Raw genomic sequence first — 25,493 nt, 5'->3', positions numbered from 1 at the left:
GCTAGCTAAAATTGCTGCTAGTGCTGCCGTGTCTAGATCTGGAACTTTTTCAATTGATTTTTTCTCTCTATTATACTGGAATAAGTGGGTGCTTTTTGACTCACATGCGAAGCAAAAGTGAGTCTATGTACTCACCCGAGTCGTCCGTCCGTCCGTCCGTCCGTCCGTCCGGACGTCCGTCCGTCCGGACAACTTTAACGTTGGATATTTCTTGGACACTATTCAGTCTATCAGTACCAAATTTGGCAAGATGGTGTATGATGACAAGGCCCCAAAAAACATACATAGCATCTTGACCTTGCTTCAAGGTCAAGGTCGCAGGAGCCATAAATGTTGCCTAAAAAACAGCTATTTTTCACATTTTCCCCATTTTCTCTGAAGTTTTTGAGATTGAATACCTCACCTATATATGATATATAGGGCAAAGTAAGCCCCATCTTTTGATACCAGTTTGGTTTACCTTGCTTCAAGGTCAAGGTCACAGGAGCTCTTCAAAGTTGGATTGTATACATATTTTGAAGTGACCTTGACCCTGAACTATGGAAGATAACTGTTTCAAACTTAAAAATTATGTGGGGCACATGTTATGCTTTCATCATGAGACACATTTGGTCACATATGATCAAGGTCAAGGTCACTTTGACCCTTATGAAATGTGACCAAAATAAGGTAGTGAACCACTAAAAGTGACCATATCTCATGGTAGAAAGAGCCAATAAGCACCATTGTACTTCCTATGTCTTGAATTAACAGCTTTGTGTTGCATGACCTTGGATGACCTTGACCTTGGGTCAAGGTCACATGTATTTTGGTAGGAAAAATGTGTAAAGCAGTTCTTAGTGTATGATGTCATTGCTAGGTTTAGTTATTTGACCTTGACCCTGAAGGTCAAGGTCATGTAAAGGTCAAGGTCAAGTATGTGAGTCGTATGGGCTTTGCCCTTCTTGTCTAGATCTAAGCATCGACCGAATTAGATAAAGATGTTCCTTGCATTGCATTCTCCTAAATCTGCTATTCTAACCAGTTTGTTTAAGAATATAATTGTTCGTTTTTTTGTTGATAAGCTTACACGATTTTTTCTTTTTTAAGTAAGTGGTTTCACACGTACAACATGAGACCCACATGCACTAGACAATGGAAGTTGAGGTCCTCGTTCAATACCACAAATGCCAGTATTTGATTTCAGACTCCTTTTGGAGGAATGTGTGGGGTTTGGGTGTTGAACTTGAAGTGGCAGATTGTTTGCACAGGTATGAATGTTTGTACGTTCGAACGTGCACACATGTATGCAGGCATTTGTTTGTCAAGCAGGAACATGCAACATTTTGTTGACCGTATGTGAGTGCGTGTGTAATAAAACCAACGACAAACAATACAAAAAGCTCCAGCTCTGCTTCTTCACCAGTCACAAACGTTGTTCAGCTTTCCAGAAATATATTAACTCAGTCAGAATCCGCTTCATGAATATTTTATTTCAGGAAAAAGTCAATCGAATCTACACAAAAAAGGTTATTGCGTTGTTCTGTCTTTGAGACTGTATCACGTAATATTGAGCTACTAGAAGAAACATGTCTGTGGCATAGTTTGACCCAACAGATAGAGAAGTCAACAGAGGTATTCTGCCGTCAGCAGCTTTATTGCTGTTTTGAATTTGATCTTGCATAATTTTATTACATAATTTTGCAACACACAAAGAAATCGTAATTGAATATTTTACGCAAAATTGAATAACTTGGATAAAGTTCCTGGAATCATACTCCTTCGTCTTAAAGCCCAGCGGCAAGATCCGAAGGTATGTGTTACTTGTGTTCATGTCTGTTTACATTGTCTTCAAATTCTTGTGTTTTACATGTTGTTTGTTTCAAAGCTGTGTATACTCGTGTGGTTTTCTCTGCACCAAACGAGCTTAGCCTTCTTTCGAAGTATGACGTTTACCTAACGAACTCTCTGAAATCAACCTTAGTTCAAACGAGTGCATATCTATGTGTCCAACAGTTATTTCCCTTGTTCTCCCACACTGTCGTTGTTATGAAGGTGTGGTTTACTTTTGTGTTCAATGGACTGAATGCTAAACAGGCTTTTTGCCACACAGCATGTTATCCAGTCTATATTGAGTGTTCTTTTACTCACAATGTGTGTGTTATATTATTGCCACTCGATCGGGGCACAGGAGTAAGCCAAGGGAGGCCACTCCTTGTTTGTTGTTGTTACTTCCTGTTTTCCTGAGATAAACCAAACGGTCACAAGGGACTTTTGTTTGTTATTCTTTCACACAATAGAGAAGTTATTTTACATGGTGGCAGCGGTGACCAAGTACCTAACAAACTTTTGCTTCCAAGAGACTGTAAGTTACCCCTCTGTTCTCACGTATGCTGCTCAAAGATCGTTTTTCTGCTTCTCCGCTTGAAGGAGCGGTTCCCAGTCTACAGTCCTGCTCATTTTTGATCTGTGTCTTTCACATGATTTAGCGTGTACGGAACATCTCTATTTCTAGTCCATGATGCAAAACCAACAAGCACAACAACCACTGACCAATGGATCAAAGGTTGAACCCCACCCCCCCCCCCCCCCCCTAAATGTGAAGAAAGGTGCAGCAGAATGGAAGTTGTTCAAGCAGATGTGGGAAAACTACTGCATTGTGGCTGGAATCAAACAGGAAGGCCCGGGAGCTCACAGTGCTTACACCAAAGCTCTGTTTTTGCACACATTAGGAATCGATGGTCTCGAGGTCTACAATGGACTGGAGCTACAGGCTAAGCACACAGTAAAAGACGTACTAGCTGCTTTTGACAAGCACTTCATTGGTGAAACTAATGAAACCTACGAAAGATTCACGTTCAACAAGAAAGATCAAAAGCAAAATGAGACCATCGAAGACTATATCGCAGCATTGAGAACACTTGTAAAGACCTGCAACTTCTGTGAATGTCTTTTTGACAGTCTGTTACGAGACCGCCTGGTGCTCGGCATTCGAGATAATAAAACACGTGAACGCCTGTTACAGAAAGCAAAGCTTAATCTTAGGACATGCGTAGAGATGTGTAGGGCAGCAGAAGCAACACACCAACAGCTGATGAATCTAGGCTCTGTGTCTGCTGGTACTGATGAGGCCTGTGCTGTCTCCGAAACCAGCGGCAAGGGCAAAACCCTGAAAGGGGCGAGGAAGAACAACCATCCAGGGATCAACTGCAAATTTTGTGGCAGAAGTCATCCTTTGAGGAAAGAAGAATGTCCCGCATGGGGAAAAATCTGCAAGAACTGTAGCAGAAGAAATCATTTTGCTGTAAAATGTGATAAGAAGAAGAATCTACACTCTGTGGAGGAGGATAGTGAAACTGACGATGAAGTCCTACTTGCCGTTGACTGCAAAAAGAAGGTGATCAAATGTGAAATGGTGATCGAGGGAGAGAAAGTCATCTGTCAAGTTGACTCTGGTGCCAGTGTTAACGTGATTCCCGCAAAACATGTGAGAAACGCACCAATCACAACAACCAAAAAAAACGCTCCATACCTACAACAAGACTTCAATCACTGCGACAGGGAAGACAGTTCTCACGGTCAGGAACCCGAAGACTAAGAAAAAGTACAGAGTTCAGTTCGTCGTCGTCAAAGAAGATTTGATTCCTTTGCTGGGAAAGAACACTTCTGAAGCCATGCAGCTCATTACTGTAAACTACAGTAACTTTGACAGTGTAGCCAAGGTGACAACAACTTCTGATGGCCCACTGACCTCGCCCTCCAACCACGACTTCCTCGAAATATATGCTGACGTCTTCGATGGTGGACAGGGAAACTTGCCCGGTACCGCTCACCTGGAAGTCGACCCAACCGTCACCCCTGTCACCTCCCCTAGTGGACGTGTACCCCTGGCCATGAAGGCCAAAGTCAAAGAAGAATTGAAGCGACTGACAGAGCGAGACGTCATTACACCTGTGGAAGAACCAACAGACTGGACAAGCAGAATGCTGATTGCAACAAAGAGATCCGGAGAACTCCGCGTATGCATTGACCCCCGTCCCCTAAATAAAGCATTGAAACGAGAACGATATCCTCTACCCGTCATGGAGGACATTCTACCAGAGCTAGCAAAAGCCAAATTCTTCTCAAAGCTTGATCTGTCAAATGCATACTGGCATGTCCATCTCGATGAGGAGTCCAGTCTACTCACTACTTTTCAGACACCCTTCGGCAGGTACAGGTGGAAGAGACTCCCATTTGGAACGTCTGTAAGTTCTGAAATTTTCCAGAAACGTCTCAACGATGCACTCGAGGGCCTGGACGGCGTGATAGGCGTGTCCGACGACATCATCGTTTATGGGTCAGGTGACTCTGAAGAAGAAGCAGCTGTTGATCACGACAACAACCTCTCTCGCCTACTGGAAAGATGTCGATCTGTGGGGATGAAACTCAACAAGGAAAAGGCTGAGATCAGAAAAACTGAGATCAATTTCCTCGGACATAGAGTCACGAACGAAGGCTTGAAGATTGACCCCAACAAAGTCACTGCCGTTCTGGAGATGAAGAAGCCAGAGAACGTGGAGGATGTGAGGAGATTCTGCGGATTCGTCCAATATCTGTCCAAATTCCTGCCCAAACTATCAGAAACACTTGAACCGATTCGTCAACTGACACGCGAGAACGTAGAGTGGACGTGGACATCGAAGCACGACACAGCCTTCCGCTCTGTGCAGAAAATGGCGACTGAAGCACCTGTACTTGCCTTCTACAACCCTGCTGAAGAACTGACGATACAGTGTGACTCAAGTCAGAGTGGTCTTGGAGCCGTTTTGACGCAAAAGGGAAAGCCCATTGCGTACGCTAGCCGTTCGCTGACTGACACGGAGACAAGATATGCACAAATTGAGAAGGAAATGTTGGCCATCGTGTTCTCTTTGGACAAATTTCACCAGTACACCTTCGGCCGTCACACCACTGTGGAGAGTGACCACAAGCCCCTGGAAGCCATTCTGAGAAAGACACTTTCGGCAGCCCCACGTCGTCTGCAGGGCATGATGCTGAGGATCCAAGACTATGACATCACTGTGAGATATAAGAAGGGCAAGGAAATGTACCTCGCGGACACTCTCTCAAGGGCCTACATCACGTCTTCAGAAAACACTCAAGGGGATTTTGAACTCGTGAACATGGTGAGCTTCCTACTCATCCGTGAAGAGAGGCTCGGCAAGCTGAAAGAGGAGACTGAGAAAGATGACACACTTCAGACACTGAAAACTGTCATTACCCGTGGCTGGCCCGAAGACAAACTGCAACTGCCAGCTGAACTCGCACCATACTTCAGTTTCAGAGACGAAATGTCTGTACAGGATGGTCTGCTCTTCAAGGGAGAGAGAGTAGTTGTACCTTCATCACTCCGCTCTGAAATGAAGATGGCCGTACACTCGACACATACCGGAATTGAAGGCTGCTTGAAGAGAGCCCGTGAAAGCTTATTCTGGCCTGGAATGAGTGGAGACATCAAACAGTACATCTCGTCCTGTGAAACTTGTCAAACATATCAGTCATCACAGCAAAAAGAAACCCTTATGAGTCATGAAGTTCCCTCAAGGCAGTGGGAGAAGATCGGCGTTGATTTGTTCGAGCTGGATCAAAAAAACTATCTTGTAACTGTGGACTACTTCAGCAACTTCTTTGAGGTTGACAGATTGGACAACACGAAAGCCTCAACCGTCATCAAGAAATTGAAAGCTCACTTCGCCAGATACGGGATTCCAAGTACTGTAATCAGTGACAACGGCCCCCAGTTCTCCTCCGAGTCATTTGCGAAGTTCGCACGCGACTGGGACTTTGACCACAACACAAGTAGTCCCCACTACCCAAAAGCAAATGGGAAGGCGGAATCCGCGGTGAAGACCGCAAAAACCCTACTCACAAAGAACAAGGACGACCAGTTTTTGGCTCTGCTAAATCACCGCAATACACCCAACGAAACTGGTACTAGTCCAAGTCAGTCTTTCCTCAACAGAAGAACCAGAACTCTCGTTCCCACTTCCAGAAATCTCCTAAAGCCGAGGACAGCTGACAACCTTGACAACCACGTGCTAAAACTAAAGAAGCAGCAGACCACAGCTGCAAAATACTACAATGTCGGTGCGAAAGACTTGCCTCCTCTTGAAGAAGGCGACTCTGTGAGACTAAAGCCGTTCACCCTCGGCGCAAAGAAATGGGCAAGCGGCACCGTAAGCAAACGTCTGGACGAAAGATCCTATGAAGTCGAGTCTGGTGATGGAGTCTATCGTCGAAACCGGATTCACCTGAAGAAGGTGGAGCCACCTGCCATGCCAGCCATGCCTGTCCCTGTTCCTATGGCAACAGCAGCTGCACCTGAAGTCCAACGTCCAGAAGTCCAGCGCTTTGATGTGGAGCAGACCCCGACTCGGCCTGCGGCCCAGACCCCAGTTCAACCACGGAAGACTGCAGCCCAACCTGCTACACCTGCGAGTGCTCGACCCAGTCCTATGAAGACTTCACCGACTCCACCAAGCCAGATTCCTGTCCGCACTTCTCGTTACGGTCGCGAAGTCAAACCACAGAGGCTGAAAGACTTTGTATGCTCATTCGAGTAAAATGACACACATCGTGTTTGATTGTGAACGTTTATTGGTATCATCTTCGTTCATCGATTGAAAATCGATCGATTGAAAATCGCGTCGGTTTCGTTGATCGATCGATTGAAAATCGCGTCGGTTTCGTTGATTCGAATTTCGGTTGTCGTGTTCCTTTTCTTTGTTTTGTTTTGTAGTCGCTCCTGCGTCCTATTATTTTGCATTTTGTTTCTTTACTTATTGTGAGACTGGAACCCCATTCTGAACTTGACTTTGATGAACAAAGGGGGATGTTATATTATTGCCACTCGATCGGGGCACAGGAGTAAGCCAAGGGAGGCCACTCCTTTTTTGTTGTTGTTACTTCCTGTTTTCCTGAGATAAACCAAACGGTCACAAGAGACTTTTGTTTGTTATTCTTTCACACAATAGAGAAGTTATTTTACAGTGTGAACAGACCGGTTTCCGAATTTGTACGTTTAATTGTAACGGGATAAATGAAAGTAAGAAAAGGAAGGATGTTTTCAATTTTTTGAGGGAAAAAAATATAATATTTATTTTTTACAGGAAACACATTTGAAATACCAAGATAAACAATATGTAAGAACATGCTGGGGCTACTCAGTGTGGTTGTCTGGATGCGCCTCTAATAAAAACGGTGTTGCGGTGATGTTTAATAATAACTTTGAACATAAAGTGCACAATGTTGTTCGTGACAATGATGGTTGTTTCATTATTGTGGATGTTGAATTTTTGAAAAAGAGGTACACCATTGTAAATATACATGGACCTAGCTGTGGAGATAAAGCCTCATTTTTTGAGAATGTAAGCGCAATAATTAGACAGATTGGAAATGATTATGTTATTATTGGTGGTGATTGGAATGTTGTGTTAGATATGAAGTGGATATGAGGAATTATGTATGTAATGTAAATCGACCCCAGTCAAGACAAAAGATCAAGAGATATGATGGATCTTTATGATTTGATAGACGTCTGGAGGGACCTTTACCCCGATAGACGCCGTTATACATGGAGGAAATGTAATTCCCTCAAACAAGGGAGATTGGACTATTTCCTGATGTCAAGTAATTTGCTGATGGAGGTAAATGGTTGTGACATTGAGTGTGGTTATAGATCTGACCACTCGCCAGTAACACTTACATTAAAGACAGAAGATATAAAAAGAGACAGACCTTTTTGGAAATTTAATAACTCGCTGATGTTTGATAGTGAATATGTTAAAGAGTTAAAGAAACTAATTATTGATGTGAAGAAGTTTTACGCACTGCCAGTGTATGATATGGATGGTATACATTTAATACCCAATGATGAAATACAATTTAGAATAAGCGGTCAGTTATTTTTTGAAACCTTATTAATGGAAATTAGGGGAAAGACAATTGCCTACACCTCCGAAAAGAAAACAAGTCGCGTAAGGCGAAAATACAATATTTAGTCAAGTAGCTGTCGAACTCACAGAATGAAACGCAATGCCATTTTACTCGTAGCATCGTCAGGCCACCGCTCATGGCAAAGGCAGTGAAATTGACAAGAAGAGCGGGGTAGTAGTTGCGCTAAGAAGGATAGCACGCTTTTCTGTACCTCTCTGTTTTAACTTTCTGAGCGTGTTTTTAATCCAAACATATCATATCTATATGTTTTTGGAATCAGGAACCGACAAGGAATAAGATGAAAGTGTTTTTAAATTGATTTGGACAATTTAATTTTGATAATAATTTTTATATATTTAATTTTCAGAGCTTGTTTTTAATCCGAATATAACATATTTATATGTTTTTGGAATCAGCAAATGATGGAGAATAAGATAAACGTAAATTTGGATCGTTTTATAAATTTTTATTTTTTTTTACAATTTTCCGATTTTTAATGACCAAAGTCATTAATTCATTTTTAAGCCACCAAGCTGAAATGCAATACCGAACCCCGGGCTTCGTCGAAGATTACTTGACCAAAATTTCAACCAATTTGGTTGAAAAATGAGAGCGTGACAGTGCCGCCTCAACTTTCACGAAAAGCCGGATATGACGTCATCAAAGACATTTATCAAAAAAATGAAAAAAACGTATGGGGATATCAATCCCAGGAACTCTCATGTCAAATTTCATAAAGATCGGTCCAGTAGTTTGGTCTGAATCGCTCTACACGCACGCACGCACGCACGCACACACACACACGCACACACACACACACACACACACACACACACACATACACACACACATACACCACGACCCTCGTTTCGATTCCCCCTCGATGTTAAAACATTTAGTCAAAACTTGACTAAATGTAAAAAGAGAAGTAAATATTGAAAAAGAATTAATGATGAAATTACAGTTATTAGAAAATAATGTGACCAATGATTCCTTATTACAGATTGAAATGTTAAATACCCAGCTGGAAAATTTGAGGAAGAAAAAGATTGATGGTATGTTGATAAGATCAAAAGCTAGGTGGCAGTTAGAAGGAGAAAAGGTGAGTAAGTACTTTTGTAATATGGAAAACCGCCATTATCAGAATAAGGCCATGAGTTTTTTGCAAAATGGCGACACTGGTGAATTAATATTTGAACACAGACAGATTTTGCAAAACGTGAAACAGTTTTACGAAGATTTGTATAATCTGCAACCAACAGAAGATGTTGATTTACAGGAACTATTTATGGAAAAAACACATCCCGTTTTGACAAATGAAGACAGAGATAATATTGAGGGGAATCTTACCTATACTGAAATGTGCTCAGCATTACGGAAAATGAAAAACGGAACAAGCCCAGGACCTGACGGGTTTACAACAGAATTTTATAAATATTTCTTCCAGGATATTGGATTATTTCTGCTGCGTTCTGCAAATGCTGGATTTCAATGTGGAGAATTGTCCGTTACACAGAAACAAGGCATTATTACATGCATTCCGAAACAAGACAAGCCAAAACAATTTATTAAGAACTGGCGGCCAATATCCCTGCTTAACATATCCTATAAAATTTGTTCATCCTGTATTGCGAATAGATTGAAAATAATGCTACCTAAGATTATTAGTGAACACCAAACAGGTTTTATGAAAGGAAGATTTATCGGAGATAATATAGTACGTTTGCTGTATGATGTGTTTGTGTTTACTGAAAGAAAAAATATACCAGGTTTGCTGCTTGCAATTGACTTTGAAAAGGCGTTCGACAGTGTGTCCTGGCCCTTTTTACAAAAGGCATTGGATTTTTTCAATTTTGGAAATGATGTAAAACAGTGGATGCGAGTTTTTTATCAAGATATACAGGCATGTGTTACAGTAAACGGCCAATATTCTGGTTGGTTTAATATAAGAAGAGGCGTCCGACAAGGCGATAGCCTCTCACCATATTTGTATTTAATATGTTCCGAGATACTATCATTAATGTTACGTAATAATTCTGTGATAAAAGGATTGAAATTGAATAACGAGGAAGTGTTATTGTCTCAATTTGCGGACGATACAACTCTTTATTTGGATGGCAGTAAGGAATCGTTTGTTGAATGTGTTAAAACTTTACAGAAATTTTCTAAATTTTCCGGATTAAAGATAAACAATGAAAAAACTCAAATTGTCTGGATTGGAAGAAAGCGAAATTCACAAGAAAGATATATGAGGGATATGAACTTCTGTTGGGACCCTGGGATCTTTAAAGTATTGGGAGTCAAATTTTCGACTAACACCGGCAACATTCTGGAAATTAATTATGAAGGAAAATTAAAAGAGATTAAAAGAATGTTAACAGATTGGAGCAGAAGACAGTTAACACCATTTGGTAGAATTACAATTGTGAAAACTTTGGTCCTTTCAAAATTGGTTTATTTATTAACAGTATTGCCAGACCCACCCGAAGAGTTTTTACGAGAAGTGAATGCAGCCTTTTATTCCTTCCTGTGGAATGGTAAACCTGCAAAGATTCGGCGTAATGTCGTTTGCAGACCTTATTGCAGTGGTGGTCTGAATATGATTGACATTTACACTTTTGTGGCATCAGTAAAGATAAATTGGATTCGCAGACTAAAGATGTTTGAATTTGATGTAAAAAAGCTTATTTTTGATATGATACCTGGAATGAAAGACATATTTAAAGTGGGTGCCGAGTATGTAAATGTGTTAATGAAACGATGTGGTAACAGTTTTTGGAAGGATGTTTTGAAACATTATAAGAAATGCTGTTCCTTAAGCGAGGTAATTAATGTGAATGATTTTGTTTCCGAATGTATACATTACAATTTGAACATTATACGAGACCACGGTACAATAGTAAATAAGGAATGGATTGAAAATGATGTAGTGTTTATCCATCAGTTGCTACATTTAAATGGAAATTTCTTTACCTTTGAAGAATGTAGGTTAAATTTTCCTTTGGTTCAAACTATTTTTTTATTCTATGAGGGAGTGATTAAGTCCCTACGAAAATATCAGAGAAAAGTAAAAATTGATTCGTTGAATGGTTTTCAGATTAGGGATTATAAACCCTGGCAGATTATTTGTAGAGGCAAACAGGCAATTAAAGAAGTCCTTTTGAAATCAAAATTTGACGATAACCCTGCAGGCATGAACAGATGGAATATGTATTTTTACAACCTGAACTGGAAACAGATTTTTGATAAGTGTTTCAAAACAACTAAGGACACACAGTTAAGATGGTTCCAGACCAGATTGCTTCACCGCATTCTTGGTGTTGCTAGCCGGCTATTTGTTCAAAAGATTCTTGACAGTCCCCTTTGTGCCTTTTGTAAAATTGAAAATGAAACAATTTCACATATATTTTGGTACTGCCCGCTTAGCCGGAAATTTTGGACTGACTTGGAAAAACTGTTAAACAGAAGTGGTATTTACCGCGCAAATGTTCTTTTTACAGAAGAATTTATTTTGTTTGGGTGTATGAACAATGTTAAGGTAGATGTGGTTTTGGATTTTATCATTTTGTTTGCAAAGTTTTATATTTATAAGAGTAAGTTACAAGAGACAAGGCCACTGTTAGAAATATTTCTAAGAAATTTGAAATACAGATTTGAAATAGAAAAATATTCCAGTTTCAAATCTGGTAACATTACCAAATTTGTAGAATTATGGTCCCCATATGAAGAGTTGGTTAGGTAGTAAGCTAGGTTGTGCAGAGATGTGATGATATATATGTGTTTTGGCTTTGATTTTTGTTTGTTTCTTTTCTTTTTTTGGTCTTTGTTTGACGGTATTATTAGCTGACAGTATTATTATTAAGCAGGTAATACGTCCATAATGTCAAGTATTGTAATCTGCATGCTATGTTAAGCTCCGGCCTTACTTGTAGGAGAACGGTATGTTATATGTCCGTCTGTCTGTTATGTCCTAATGCTGTGTGTTGTGTATACTTGCCAAACATATCTATTATAAATGTTGATGGATGAATGATGATAAATTGTAGACGGATGCATGTTATTGATTAAAAGCCCCACAATGATGTGCTTGGCAAAAAAAAAAAAAGACTTTGTTATATTTTTTTGAAATCTCGAGGGCTAGTTATAGGTTATTTTCAGCAAGCTTCTTAATGAATTAATCAAAATTGCCTTTAGCTTTTATTTTCTTCGATTTGTTAAAGGTGGTCCATATTAGGGGACTCACACATACTTTGAGGTTTTGCTATTAGTTTTTGTTTACAGTAGAAACCCGGGGTACACACTGCTAAAATGTAACAAATACGGTCTTAGCTGTCATATATAGCCATTTTTGTGTGATAAAAGCTTTGGCTGTGGACAGAAACGAGTCCGTTTTAGGCGGCAAATTTAGAGTGAACGCTGCCAAAAGTAAAAAAAAAAGAGAAAAAGCCACACTTAAAAAAAATTGAATAATTCGCAAACATGTTTGTATGAAGAAATATTATTTTAAGAAAATATGAGTGTGAGGATGGACGTATTTTGAGTGAAGTAGCAGAAATTCTTTTTAAGTTCTTTAGCTACATGCACACGTTCTGTTAATTACGTTCTTAGCAGGGAGATCCAGATTAATAATACTGCTGTGACAGGTTGTGGTTTCCATACACACTTTGAATACAGGAAAACAAAAACAAAAACACAGTTAAAAAAAATGTGCACATAGGATTAAATCATTAAAGTGTACAGAATAAAAGCAACATATGTACAAAAACAAATCTCGTGGTTCTCTTGTCAAACCCACTGTAGTAAGCACAGAATAGGAGAGAAGATTTTGGAGAAGGTGGCTTTACCTACTGAAGTAAATGATCAAGAGGATTCTAAGCATCCAGTGCTAAAGCTCTCAAATCACAAGACATACACACTTGTTGTGGCTATCCGAACTGTTGATTTAAAAAAAAACACACCTACAAATTGAAAACATCTATTACAAAATTATATATATTGTATGGATCTGTCTTTGTAAAATATACTGTACAGAAAATTTTAAATAATCTGCACAAATCTCGTGGTTCTCTTGTCAAGTAGTAGGCACAGAAAAAAACCCAAAAAAACCTGTGTTTTGTCTTGTAAATTATACTTTACTAAATGTGTACAGTATTCTAAGAAAAAAAATTCTTCCTTTTTATCATATCAATTGCCTCCCTTGAATTTTATTTGTAAAATAATTCTGAGAAAAAAAGCTTTCTACTTAAAAGCAGTGCAATCAAGAAAATGGGTACAACCTGTGTGTATACCTTTATTCCTTATTCTTTTTATTTAATTGAGGATGTCACTACGCAGTTTTACTGATTTAAAAAAAAATTCGCTTCAAATTATCTCCCTTGAACAAACACTTCTTTTTACAATTAAATTTTGTTTACACGAAGAGGTAGTTTTAAGGGTATATACAAAAAAACAATATTGCAACCTTAGATGTATTTACATTTGGACTAATTCCATTAAAAAAAAATTCAAACTATAAATGATAAATCAAAATAAAACAGATTTTGGGGCTGTACACAAGCTAATAGGATTAAACACGAAAGTCGTACCCAAGAATCGTCAAATACTTTTGCTAACAGCTATACTTAAACATAAGAAAATATGATCTGCATCTCTTGTTATGAAGATGATGGCACTGGTCCACCGAAGTGCATGCCATAATTATATGCTTTACTGTGCGCTCTCCCTCTCAATGGTCTTTCTCTGGCTGACTCGATTCTGAGGAGATAAAAGAAAACACATTCAGTACAAGCTGTAAAAAATAACAACAAAACTAGTATTACTTAAAGTAGCTGCTGGTTTCTGAGTATTTGATTGAAGGCCCAATCCGACTTGTAAGAAGTTTGCCCGACTGTCGCAGATTTGGTCAGGTAATTGCATGGAGTAAAATCATGCCTCAATTTGGTAACATACAAACTGCAATATTCTAAGGCTGTGAGTGTGAGAATACATCAGCCACTTTTTAAAAACTTTCTTTTTGTGTGTGCGCATGTTTTAGTGCCAAAAATGAAGAGGCCGAGTGCTCTCTCTGCAAAACTTGTGTGAAGCTTCAGAGCTCTATCAATGGTTTGAAAGAAAAAACATACTTTTCCATTTTTGACGTTCTTGTTCCCTTCCCTGTGAAATTTACTGTCCGTAGGTTACCGGATTTTGTTAATGTCCGTGAAAACCTCAACTATTCATTGCTGAGTGCCTAGTGATAGCTATCCCCCCCAACGACCTAGCACTGCTGAATCCTGATTCTTCCCATTGTTTGATTCTGTAATGAAATTGTGTAGTTGGTAGTTATGTGAGCTTCTTCTTGGAGAGGTGGTGGGTTGTTGGGTTTTTGGGGGTTATTAAACCATCAGATTAAAAAGTAAGACTTCATTGTAATGTGCAGATATTTGTTCAGGTGCCCACCATTTTCTATGTGAAAACATGTTGCTAACTAACATGAACCCAACCATAAAACGTGATGTAGGTGAGTAGCCCATCTAGAAAAAAGAACCTGTTCTAATTCGGAATTAGAACAGGTTCGTTTTTCTAGATGGGCTACTCACCTACATCACGTTTTGCTAACTAACATGAACCCAACCATAAAACGTGATGTAGGTGAGTAGCCCATCTAGAAAAAAGAACCTGTTCTAATTCGGAATTAGAACAGGTTCGTTTTTCTAGATGGGCTACTCACCTACATCACGTTTCATGGTTGGGTTCATGTTAGTTAGCAACATGTTTTCAAATTCTCATCAGGCAATCACGGCTGACACTAAACACAGAACAGGTGGGAGAGACATAATTCAATTTACTCACCTTCCTTGCATTGTGAGACTGGCCATATGAATCTGCTGAAGTAGTTCCTGCACATATTTAATCAAATATTCATCTTAATAACGTGTTAATATCGCTTGTTCTAGCAAATCAGACTTGACAGTTTTCTGATGGCTTGCACAATTTAAGAGCTTGCCTGTCCCCAATCAGTACAATAAGAAACAACATTAAGTATGCAAGTATTTTCAGGGTATGAAGGTTTTAATATAATGTCGGTTCTTCTGGGGGCATGGAGAAACACCTTACACAAAGTAGAACATACACAACAAATTTCAAACAATTGAGGTCACACCATAGTTTTACTCACAAACAAACAACAGCAATACAATAAACAGTCTGCAAACGCCTACATGTTGTCTACATTAGGTATAAAGAAACAAAGAAGCACATGAAGACGGGCTTTGTAAAGTAGACCATTATAGCGAATGAGCAACAGCTGATGATCCAGACCACCAAATTGACATGATTTCCCCTTATTCAGTTTGTGATTGTAGTCATATTGACGATGCATGACTTCAATTTTTCAAAGTAAGTCTCTTGGTGCGTTTACGGATACATTCATTGTCACAATTACGACATGCTAATGTCTAACCTGGGTAATCTTCAATTCATGACTTTTTTCAAACTGGCATAGAAATTATGAGCATACCAGAATTATTTTCCTGTTAGACTGTCTTCTCTTTTTCTTCTTCTGCGTTCGATATTCAATTCATGGCTGTCATATCGTCAGGTAAGTGGCTGCCATGAAGTCTGCAGTCTTCAGTGTCGGACTGTCAAATTAGATGATATTGTAAAGAAAGTAAGTAACATCTCATGATACTCTAACTTCAATTACATCACCTGTCTCACAGTCTGCCTCTTTAAAAATTAATGAATAATTTCAGTAACATAATTTTTGGGTAAAAAATAAAAAGGTATGAGAAATAATCCTTACTTTTTTTGTAATAACCCTCACCACCAATTGTTTTATTTCATTTCCATTTTAACAGATTTAGCACCTCTCCGAAAGCCAGAAATACACTTTAAATTCCCCCCCCCCCTCGGCCCCCCTTCATAAACTAATTAAATAACTAATTAAGAAAAAGATCCTTACATCATAAAAAATCAGAACCACCAAAACCACCCCCCCACTCATCCAATAAAACCTGAATACAAAAACACTTCAAAATAAAAAATGAAAACATTTAATTCCACTTACAAAATATAAAAGTTGTTATGCTTTATTTTCATTATCTGTTTACAAACACATAAATTGCTGTGCAAATCTTTTTAAAAACATCAATGCCTGAGACACCAGTAACCTGTTTATATTGTTGACCTTGTAGCTTTTCAGTTTAAGAGGCTGTTCTGGAATCTGCACTAAAGTCAAACATAACCATGAATACCGTGGGAAAAATATTACATCACCAAGACCGAAAAAATAACTCCAACCGACACTCCTCACCCTTATTTCACCCACTATGCCAACCCAAAGACTGGAAAATAATAATCAAATACAGAATGAACAAAAATGCTTGATTTCATTTCTTCAATGATGAGTTGAAAATCTTCATTCTTCATAATAATGTTATTGGCATAATGTGTAATTGCCACAATTTACAGAGTTTAATGAAAAAAATGATGCGATAAAAATCAAAGTGAAAACATTTGTTTTTATACTGATACCTTATTTACCTTGTGGCTTGTGTGCCTCAGGTTTAGGAGCGGCTCAAACGTCCATTGCTCCTCAGTCTGCAAGAAATTAAGCGATGGCCTGAAGGAGAATGGAAAAAGATCCTTTGTCAGCACCCTGTGTTTGTGTGTGGGTGGGTTTGTTAGATAAATAGGCGGGGGGGGGGGGGGGAGGTGCAATAGCTACCACGCCTAATGCAGTCTGCAAAACAAGTGCAACACTTCTACAGAGCTTTTATTATACAAAGCTTCAAATAAGAAACACATTACAATCAAATGAAAGCTGAGCCTGTCATTGCAAAATAAGGAATATACAACAATCCAGTGGCATGTAAAATATTGTTCCTACAGAAAGATGGCTCTGACAGCAGAAACAATTTAACTTGAAGTTTGAGTCCAAAATTATTTCTCTACATTAGTGCACGTACTTGCAGTAATACCCCTCACACATGAACTATTCACAAAATGAATAACAGTGTGTTCCCAATGTTGCTTCCGTGTATCGGTTAGATCCATCTCGGTTAGATCCATCTGCAGAGTACGGATTGTCATCCGTTCAATATTAAAAAGGAAATCAGTGATCAACCTACCTTGCAAGAGTGGGGTGAAACATTCACTTCCTGCCAACATGTCTGCAAAAAAAAAGAGGAAACAATACCAATGGAAGCTTAAAATGGTTCTTTTGTTCAATATGTGTACACGTGCTTCATTTCTGGGGTGAAAGTGTAAAATATATTGATGGATTGATAGAACAATATTGCCTCAAGTTCACCGCACCAAAAAATACTTATCAATCAACATTGTCATCATATCACTCGATCATCTATTCCATCTCTTTCATAAGTGTGTGTGTGATGGTGTGAGCGTGTGTGTGTTTGTGTACGTGTGTGTGTATGTGTGTTTGTGAACAAGCGTTGAAAAACGTATGTTTACCTTGCTCTAGATCTACCCAGCCAGCATGATTCTGCGTGACGCATGCGTTATTTCTGCGTTTTTCATGCGGGGATGCGTACGGCCTCGTGACACCTTCGCTTCGCGCGCGTTACTTTTCGCCAACTTTTACGCAGATTGTCGCATTCGAAACGACTTCACCACGCAGTGTTTAGCACGCATGGATTCAATGAAAAGGTGATTGCAATTTTTGTTTTTCCTAATTTTATACCGTGGGTTTATGCATTTACTTCATGAAATAATTTATTATATTTTATGTTATTAAAAAATATTTACTTTTAAATTTTGGTTATGAATAGTTATTCTTCTTCAAAAACTTTTTTTTTTTTTTTTTAGAAAAAAAATTGCATAAAAACTTTCAATCCGTTATTTTTCAGTTTATCTTAAGACAGTTTCGGTAAAAAAAAAAATGCATTTAAAAGTTTAATAAAAATATTTTTATTTTATGTAATGGTTTTCCCATTTAATTTTTATTTAATCATTTTGTTATTACCAACATTTATTTTCTTAATTGTTATCCTGATTATTTTTATCTTAAAATAAATATGATTATTTTAATTTGTATTATCATTATAATTGTTTTAGCATGTAATATAATTATTGTAATGGGGATTTGGTATTGTTGTAGGAATCAGCTTTCCACAAAATAATGTCGTGGAAAAATCTAGGCAAAGCATAATAAAAATATTATATGAACAGAAAAGATAACTGAAATCTATATGAACACCCATAACAAAACGATAAAAACATTTAAAAAATTCAGATTAAACAAAAAAATGTAAACTAAAGTAACTTTGAAACTAATTATCTACTCAAAATAAAGGCTGATGTTAATGGTTACATAAAATTTGTTCTCAGCATATTTTCATTTTATTTTATTTTGCTTTGGAAGAAAATCTCTATGAAAGTTCAATTTCAGGGGAGACAGTTACCTTGACTGAAAAGAGCAATTTATTGAAGTTATTTCCCTTGTCTGTCAGACCTACTCCAACTTCCTGTTGGCAAGAAGTCTGTCAAATCCACATTGTATCGGCGTTTTTTTGCTTTTTCTTCATATTGACTTGTATTTTTGACTTGCTTATTGGATGCAAGGTAATCTTATCCTTCTCTCTGAAATGAAGATTGACTTCTTTCAAGAATAGGTAAGTTGATCAACTGAAGGAAAGATTTGGGGATTTGAATTTTTGATAGCTCGCGGCTTCGGCTTCCGAGTTTGATGGCAGAGAGAATTTCTCACACTTTCGATTTTTTTTTTCGCCTAGAAGAACACTGTTCTATTCATTCATGTTTGTTTTGTCTGAAAGATGGATGAATGAACTAACTTTTCCAAAAACATAAAGTTGATTGATGCAGTGGTTTGTTCTTAAGGAGTTGTGGAAGAGTGAAAATACCATCCGAATCCCGATTCGCGGGTCGCTCACGGCACCATAAAAACTGAATTTTCGTTTATCATTTTATGTCTCATTGTCTGTTTCTTGGTGAACTTTGGTTGGTTCCTAATCTGGTCGAGTCATTGCGGCAGCAGTTGTCAGGAGCTTTAGTAGTAATACTAATAGGCTCTTCATATATCTGTTTTTTTTTTAATTTGTATCTTTTTATTTTTCCACAGATGTTCAACTTTCAGTTCCGCATACTGACATAGACTCATAGTCATAGTGGAATATTCTGTGTCTGAGTCTCGGAAAAGAGAAAAATTACCCTTGTTCCCGAGGCATGCATAGACTAGAGAGGCAGGCTGAGGCTGTGTCAGTGTGTGCAGTGATCAAGTTGAAAAACAGATTTTTTTGAAAGAAAAAAAAATACATCACAGAGAAAATAAATTTACTAATTTAGTGAAATTGCCATGCTTATATTTAATAATTAATATTCCAGTTTTGATGTTTGCGTGTTACTGTTACTGTTAGGTTTGGGAATCAATGTGATCCTATTTAACTTCCAAGTATTTATTTTTTCAGAAAGCTTTGACTTGAGTATGACAGTGCTCACTGCTTGTTTGAACTGAAGGTGAAGAAAGCTGAGATGGACAGTGACCTTAACACCGCCACCGATGCCAGTAACGCAGACTGTCGTTCCGTCCCGGCAAGGTGAAGATGAACAGGTATGGCTCGATAGCAATGAGTGTCTCATTCAGAGTCATTGATAGTGACACTGACAGCGTCTTTTTGTTCTGTGACTTTGGCTTATTTTGTGTTTTATTCTTTTAGTTATAACCAGATGTGTCAAACAAATTCAGCTGATCTCTTTTACTGTTTTACTTTTAGTGAAACAAATGTATTGTTTCCAGCAAAGGGAAAAAAAATCGGGTGGGGGCGGTTGGTCGATTTTATTTTTATATTTAAATTTTTATTTTATTTTAATAGTTTTATTGATGTTTGTTTTTAATTAACACAGGCATCTCATTGATGAGAAAGTGTGAACTGTGTCCGCGGGATGCCAGAGAAGAGTAACTTTTCATCCAAAGTCTGCAAAATTGAATTTAAAATTTAACCTTTTTGATGAATATTTTTGAATGAATACAAAAAGTTCTAGTGTTTGGAGGAAAAGTTAAGGTCAGTTCAACTTTAAACAAGGATTTTTAGTGTGTGTTTGTTCTTCTGTCTAAGAAAAAAAAAAAAAAATCTGCTTGAAGTAAATACACACAAAAATTTTCATCTCCAACTGCTGAGTCCCTACATCTTTTTACCCCATCAAATGCCACTCCGTATGCCCCTTTAAAAATTGATTGCAATATATATATTCCTCATCTTCTCCTGAATTCAAAAATATAGAGATGTCACGTTTACTTTGAACATTTGCTCAGATTGTTTTTTAGTGCTGATGGTTTCTTTTCAGGCCGACAGATTGTCTAAAATATGTATTGCTTCATGTAAATGACTTTTTGTTCTTCTTTTCTTCCATTCAGCGGACACAAGACTACGAGCAGAGCAGAGCGGCAAGATAAACATCAGTTCTTGCTGCTGGAGAAGGTTCTACAGGAGCAGATGGACCTGATGCGACTAATTTAGTAATTGGTCGCCAAAGAATCATGGTGGAGCCAGAGCCTGTGCTACTGTTCGATGGAGTCATCTTTTTACTGTTGAGTGTGGAAGATGTTGAAGGCACATGATGGATCTGTCGAAGGAGTGATCACTGGTAGGTGGCTTTGAATGCTATTGTTGAAGCAGACCAGTCATGCCTGTGCTATTTTCCCCAGATAACTGTAGCAAGATCTTGTGAGAGTGACATGTTATTGTTAGACGCTCTTTAGGCTTTAAATGTTACCTTGAGTGTGTGCTTTTTTGAGGATGCCAGATGTCATCACGGTTCACGGGTGTATCTTAACTGTTCATCAGTTCTCAGTCATGACCAGTTTCCCATTATCCTGGGAATTCATGCAAGGTTTATGCGTATTGGTCACATTTGTGAATTTAACCAACACATTTTGATGATAAAACTATGCTTAGGCCAAAAAAAAAAAAAAGGTGTGGTTACGGTAACATAGCCAAAAAAAATAGGGTAGGTAGGTAGGCAATCACTTTTTTTTTTTTTTTACTTTTTTTTTCTAATGTGTACAAATTAAACCTACTTGACACGGAAATAAGTGTGCGACTCGGGCGCTTTCGCTTTCATTGCGTTTTTTGCACCCGTGTTTTTTTTTTTTTTTTTTTTTTTTGACAAATGTAATAAAAAGTTCTAGGATCGGCCCCTAAAAATAGGGTAGGTCGGGTTACCGTAACCACACCTATTTTTTTTTTAGGCCTTATGGGTACGCACAATGATGGGCCTCTTTTTCTCATGTGGGGTGCGGAAAATGCATGCACCACTTTGTTTTCTGTGATCATTGCATCTGTGAGAAATAATGCAAATATTGCTCTGTGGCCAGAGCTGCCATCTGCTAGGTTTTCAGGGATGTAACAGAAATTGCTACGCTGTTTCCTCAAGTTCAAAATTGCAAGTGCTACACTCAAGCAAATAATCACAAACATGCAACAGTGCCTTCTTGTGAGTTCTGATTCTCACTTTGTGTAGGCATCGGATTATGGGTCAGAAAAAAATTGTCCACACTGAATAGTATCACGGTTGACGCTCTCTTCTAACTATGTTTGTGCTTTCCAAATGAAGATTTGTGAGATAGTATTGAATGATTGATGCAGGTCACCTGAGGTGTGTGATTACATTTTATGACAATGCTACACTCAATCACCATTTGCTCTTCTGAAAACTTTTTTTTTTAAAGCAAGTGCGATTATTGATTTTTTGTTCCAGGTGACAGTATGATGCTTCCAGATTGAATTGTTTGTATGTGAAGAAGAGCTGTCTGAATATTTGATTTTTGGAATTCAGTTGGCTTGTTTTGTTTGTTTCAGATCCATGAGCTCGGTGTGGTTGGTGGACATGAACTAAAGACGACTACTGATGCTGTGATGACGAAGGTGTTCCATAGGCTACACGGTTGCTGACAGGGGGCTCTGGGGGAGGGCAGGGAAAGAGACCATGGTGTACGCTGCGACTAAAAGCCATCGACAGTGAGTTGTTTTTCATAATTTGTAAAATCATCCTGGTCCTTTTAGGAAGAAGATAAAATCCATGTCTACAAAACAACAAGTTATTTCTGTCTCAAATTTTGTTCTTTGGAATCAATTTTAAATTTGCCATGTTTCACATGTGAATGATAGTTGTCAAAGCTTTTACGCTTAACATTAAATTGCTAGAAGCCAAGTTCCTGAGCTCATTTGTCAGTGTCATGGATTTTCGACTACATACGAAATAAGGATGTTAGCAAACGGTATGATGTCGTCACATATGCGTCTGCACGTCACAGTACATGTATTATGAATTTCCGAAGGCCCCCAAAGAAAAAGTCATAGTAAAGGTAACTTTAACCACTTGACTGCCTTATGACGGGTATACCAGTCATGCGCTTGTGCAGCCGCAGCGCCTTAGGACGGGTAAACCCGTCTTCTCCGTTCCGGGATTTTCCAGAAATGCTACGTCACTGCTGACACACAAATAGCAGCCAATGGCTTGGTAGGATACCTCATTCTCATGAATAAACATAAATGGTGACGCGGTTTTGCGTTTGAAGGCTATTTTCGGCCTTGTCGACAGGGTATGGGAGAGAAATCTCGACTCGTCAAAATGGCTAACGGTGACTGTCGACCGGGCCCTAGTAGGGAAAAACAAAGCCGGACTGACGCTACAGGCGGTGCAAATGATTATGGATACTGACAGGGGAAGGGGGAGATCTTCTTTCGGACAATTCGTTGGAAACAGGTAGATGACAGTGATTATAATCCTTTCTTGGAGCGAGCAAAACAGCCACCTGTGTTTGATCCACAGGCACCGGAAGATGCGCCGGGCTGATTTTTCAAAAGTTCATATTTAAACATCATTATAAGCCAAACTAATTATCATTTCCATGATTAGACACTAAAAACAGATTCTTGGTTCAATTTCCTTTAAAAACAACATAGGTTTTACTTACCTACCTACTGCCAGTTTGAAGCTAGATTTTTGTGTGAATTATTACACCCCAAACTCCAATATTCCCTGGCAGTCAGGAATGCACATACCCAAGTTTTGATTGGCAGCGAAAGGGTTAAAACAAATATTAGGGTAGGTATTTTTTTTTACTTCTCTTCTACAAGGATTACAATGTGTTGTAATTTCCTAACTCAAGTATAGTTGGTGTGTTGTAAAAGCGTATGGTGTGTATGCAAGTTTGTGTGTCTGTATGATTTTTAGCAAGTTTACAGGCGTCAGGAAATAAACTTGAGACTTTTCTCAAATCAGTGATAGTTGTTTGATGATCTAAGTTCATGTTATTTTTTGTTTTGTCATGCAGAGGCTGTTCCGTGAAGCTGTACGGGTGCCACAGGTCAAGACCTTGAAGACGGCCGTTCAAGACTGGTTTTTGGAAGCCTGTGATAAAAGAAAGAGACAACAGGCCATGGAAGAGCCTTCATGATTTGGTTTGCAGTAATTGAACTTTGTAATCTCTGTAGGCTTATTTACAATGCTAGTTGCAAAAATTTGATGAATGTAAGATTTGACTCGCCTGAGAAATTGCTAGTGAGTAATTGTATTTCACAGTTCAGGTCTGTGTGGCTGATGGGTAATGTACAGAAGAGTCTGGGGTTTTGTTGGACATTATTTAAGCTAAGCTTTAAACTTCACACTCTTCTACAGATGATGTTCAGACATGATGTACCCTTTTAGGTTGTGTCAGAACGACAGAAGACTAAACTGGAAGTGCTCAACTACCATTACTATCAGTGGAGACGCATGGATGCATTTGAACTTTTCTTGTGGGTATCCCATACTAAAAATATAGAATACATGATTCTGGAAAAGCTGTTCAAGGGCACTTACACACTATATTCGATTTTTAATACACGACTCAAACCTTCAGGCTAAATTAAAATGAATAAAATACAAGTATAAAGAGTTCAGAAAAGAAGAAAACAAAAAGTGAACAAATAGAAAGAAAAGGTTTTAACAATTCCTTGTCATTTATGGGAGTCGAACGCAAACAACCTAGGCAGCTTGAAGGAGACAATGCATGATGCGGGTTTTTGTTGTTCTTTATTATTTTTTGGAGTTGAGTTGAGAATTTAGAAGCGAGACTAGAAATATACTTTTTTTTTTTTGCTGTTAAAACCGTTATGATTGGATTTCTATAGATGTAAGTCTTGGTGCACCTGATAAAAATTTAGCCATTGAATGCAGGCAGTGTAAGGTAAATGAAGCAAAGTTCTCTCCGAAACAGCAAAAAAAATGCATTTCAATTATATTGATCCTCGCCACCTTATTTTGTTTGCTGAGCAGCTGGCCGCTGGAGACTTGTCTATCATTTTGTGAGTAAGCTGCGTGTTTTACATCCATTTTGAGATGGCAAACCTATGTTTTACGCAGTCTGATAAGTTTTTTTTGAGTCACTTGAGAAAAAGTGACTCTATGTAATCGGTCAGTGTTAGTCTGTCCGTCCGGCCGGCCGTCCGGCCGGCCGTCCGTAGACACCACCTTAACGTTGGACTTTTCTCGGAAACTATCAAAGCGATCGGGCTCATATTTTGTTTAGTCGTGACCTCCAATGACCTCTACACTTTAACGATGGTTTCGTTGACCTTTGACCTTTTTCAAGGTCACAGGTCAGCGTCAAAGGAAAAATTAGACATTTTATATCTTTGACAAAGTTCATCGGATGTGATTGAAACTTTGTAGGATTATTTTTTACATCAAAGTATTTACATCTGTAGCCTTTTACGAACGTTATCAGAAAAACAAGGGAGATAACTTGCCTTTTCTGTTCGGCAACACACAACTTAACGTTGGGCTTTTCTCGGAAACTATAAAAGTGACCGGGCTCAAATTTTATGTGAACGTGACTCATTGTGTTGTGAATAGCAATTTCTTCCTGTCCATCTGATGCCTCATATAATATTCAGAACTGCGAAAGTGACTCGATCGAGCGTTTGCTCTTCTTGTTTTTAATTTATAAGTTTTTTATGTCATGTTTTTTTTTTAAATTTATGAGTTTATGTCATGTTGGTGTGCTTATACATATCAGTGGAGAAGGGGCATTGAATAAGTGTTTCTTTTTGATATCATTGTTCTGAATTTTGACTATTAGCTGGCATTTTACCTTTTGTTTCATTATTGTAGTTGTTACTTTTGTGTAGTGAAACTTGATAACTCACTGCTGCCCATGTCTAGGTTGTGTCAATTGTTTTTTCTTCACTGAACGTACCACTGATTATCAATGATGACATCAGTGTTTTGTTCTGTTTTTTCTCTGACATTTGAATTTGCTTCAAATCATTGTGAACTTTTTTTTTCCATGCAAAGTTACTGGTATATGTGAATATGTTAACACACTTCAAATCAAAACCTGAAATGTCTCCTTTTTAAAAGTAATTTTTTTAATTTCTTTTATTTAAATGGTACACATTCATATGATTGTCTCCCTTTTTTTTCCTTTTTTTTTGTTTTCCTTTTTTTTTTCTCTCTCCTTCTCTTATTTTGTTTTTTTCTTTCTTATTCTTCGGTTTGTTCTTCCTTTTATCTTCTTATCCTCTTTCTCTTGC

At 38.2% G+C, this 25,493-nt stretch overlaps 2 protein-coding genes and 2 long non-coding RNA genes across 8 annotated transcripts in view; 3 read left to right on the top strand and 1 right to left on the bottom strand.

Moving 5' to 3' along the window:
* Positions 1-25,493, top strand: part of LOC138950502 (uncharacterized) — a 252,255-nt gene that overhangs the window by 59,173 nt on the left and 167,589 nt on the right. The window lies entirely within an intron of this gene.
* LOC138950513 (uncharacterized) overlaps positions 1-25,493 on the top strand; it is a 34,861-nt gene that overhangs the window by 2,522 nt on the left and 6,846 nt on the right. The window lies entirely within an intron of this gene.
* Positions 12,423-16,560, bottom strand: LOC138950485 (uncharacterized). Its single transcript, XR_011450680.1, has 4 exons — positions 16,480-16,560; positions 15,455-15,575; positions 14,788-14,834; positions 12,423-13,710 (listed from the first exon to the last, which is right to left on the bottom strand). It is a non-coding gene; the product is annotated as an uncharacterized lncRNA (long non-coding RNA).
* Positions 19,278-21,926, top strand: LOC138949630 (uncharacterized). Its single transcript, XR_011450372.1, has 3 exons — positions 19,278-19,525; positions 20,330-20,559; positions 21,774-21,926. It is a non-coding gene; the product is annotated as an uncharacterized lncRNA (long non-coding RNA).

The sequence above is a fragment of the Littorina saxatilis genome, linkage group LG16 (assembly GCF_037325665.1).
Source record: "Littorina saxatilis isolate snail1 linkage group LG16, US_GU_Lsax_2.0, whole genome shotgun sequence".
Lineage (NCBI taxonomy): Eukaryota > Metazoa > Mollusca > Gastropoda > Littorinimorpha > Littorinidae > Littorina > Littorina saxatilis.
This window is presented reverse-complemented; position numbering and strand designations above follow the sequence as displayed.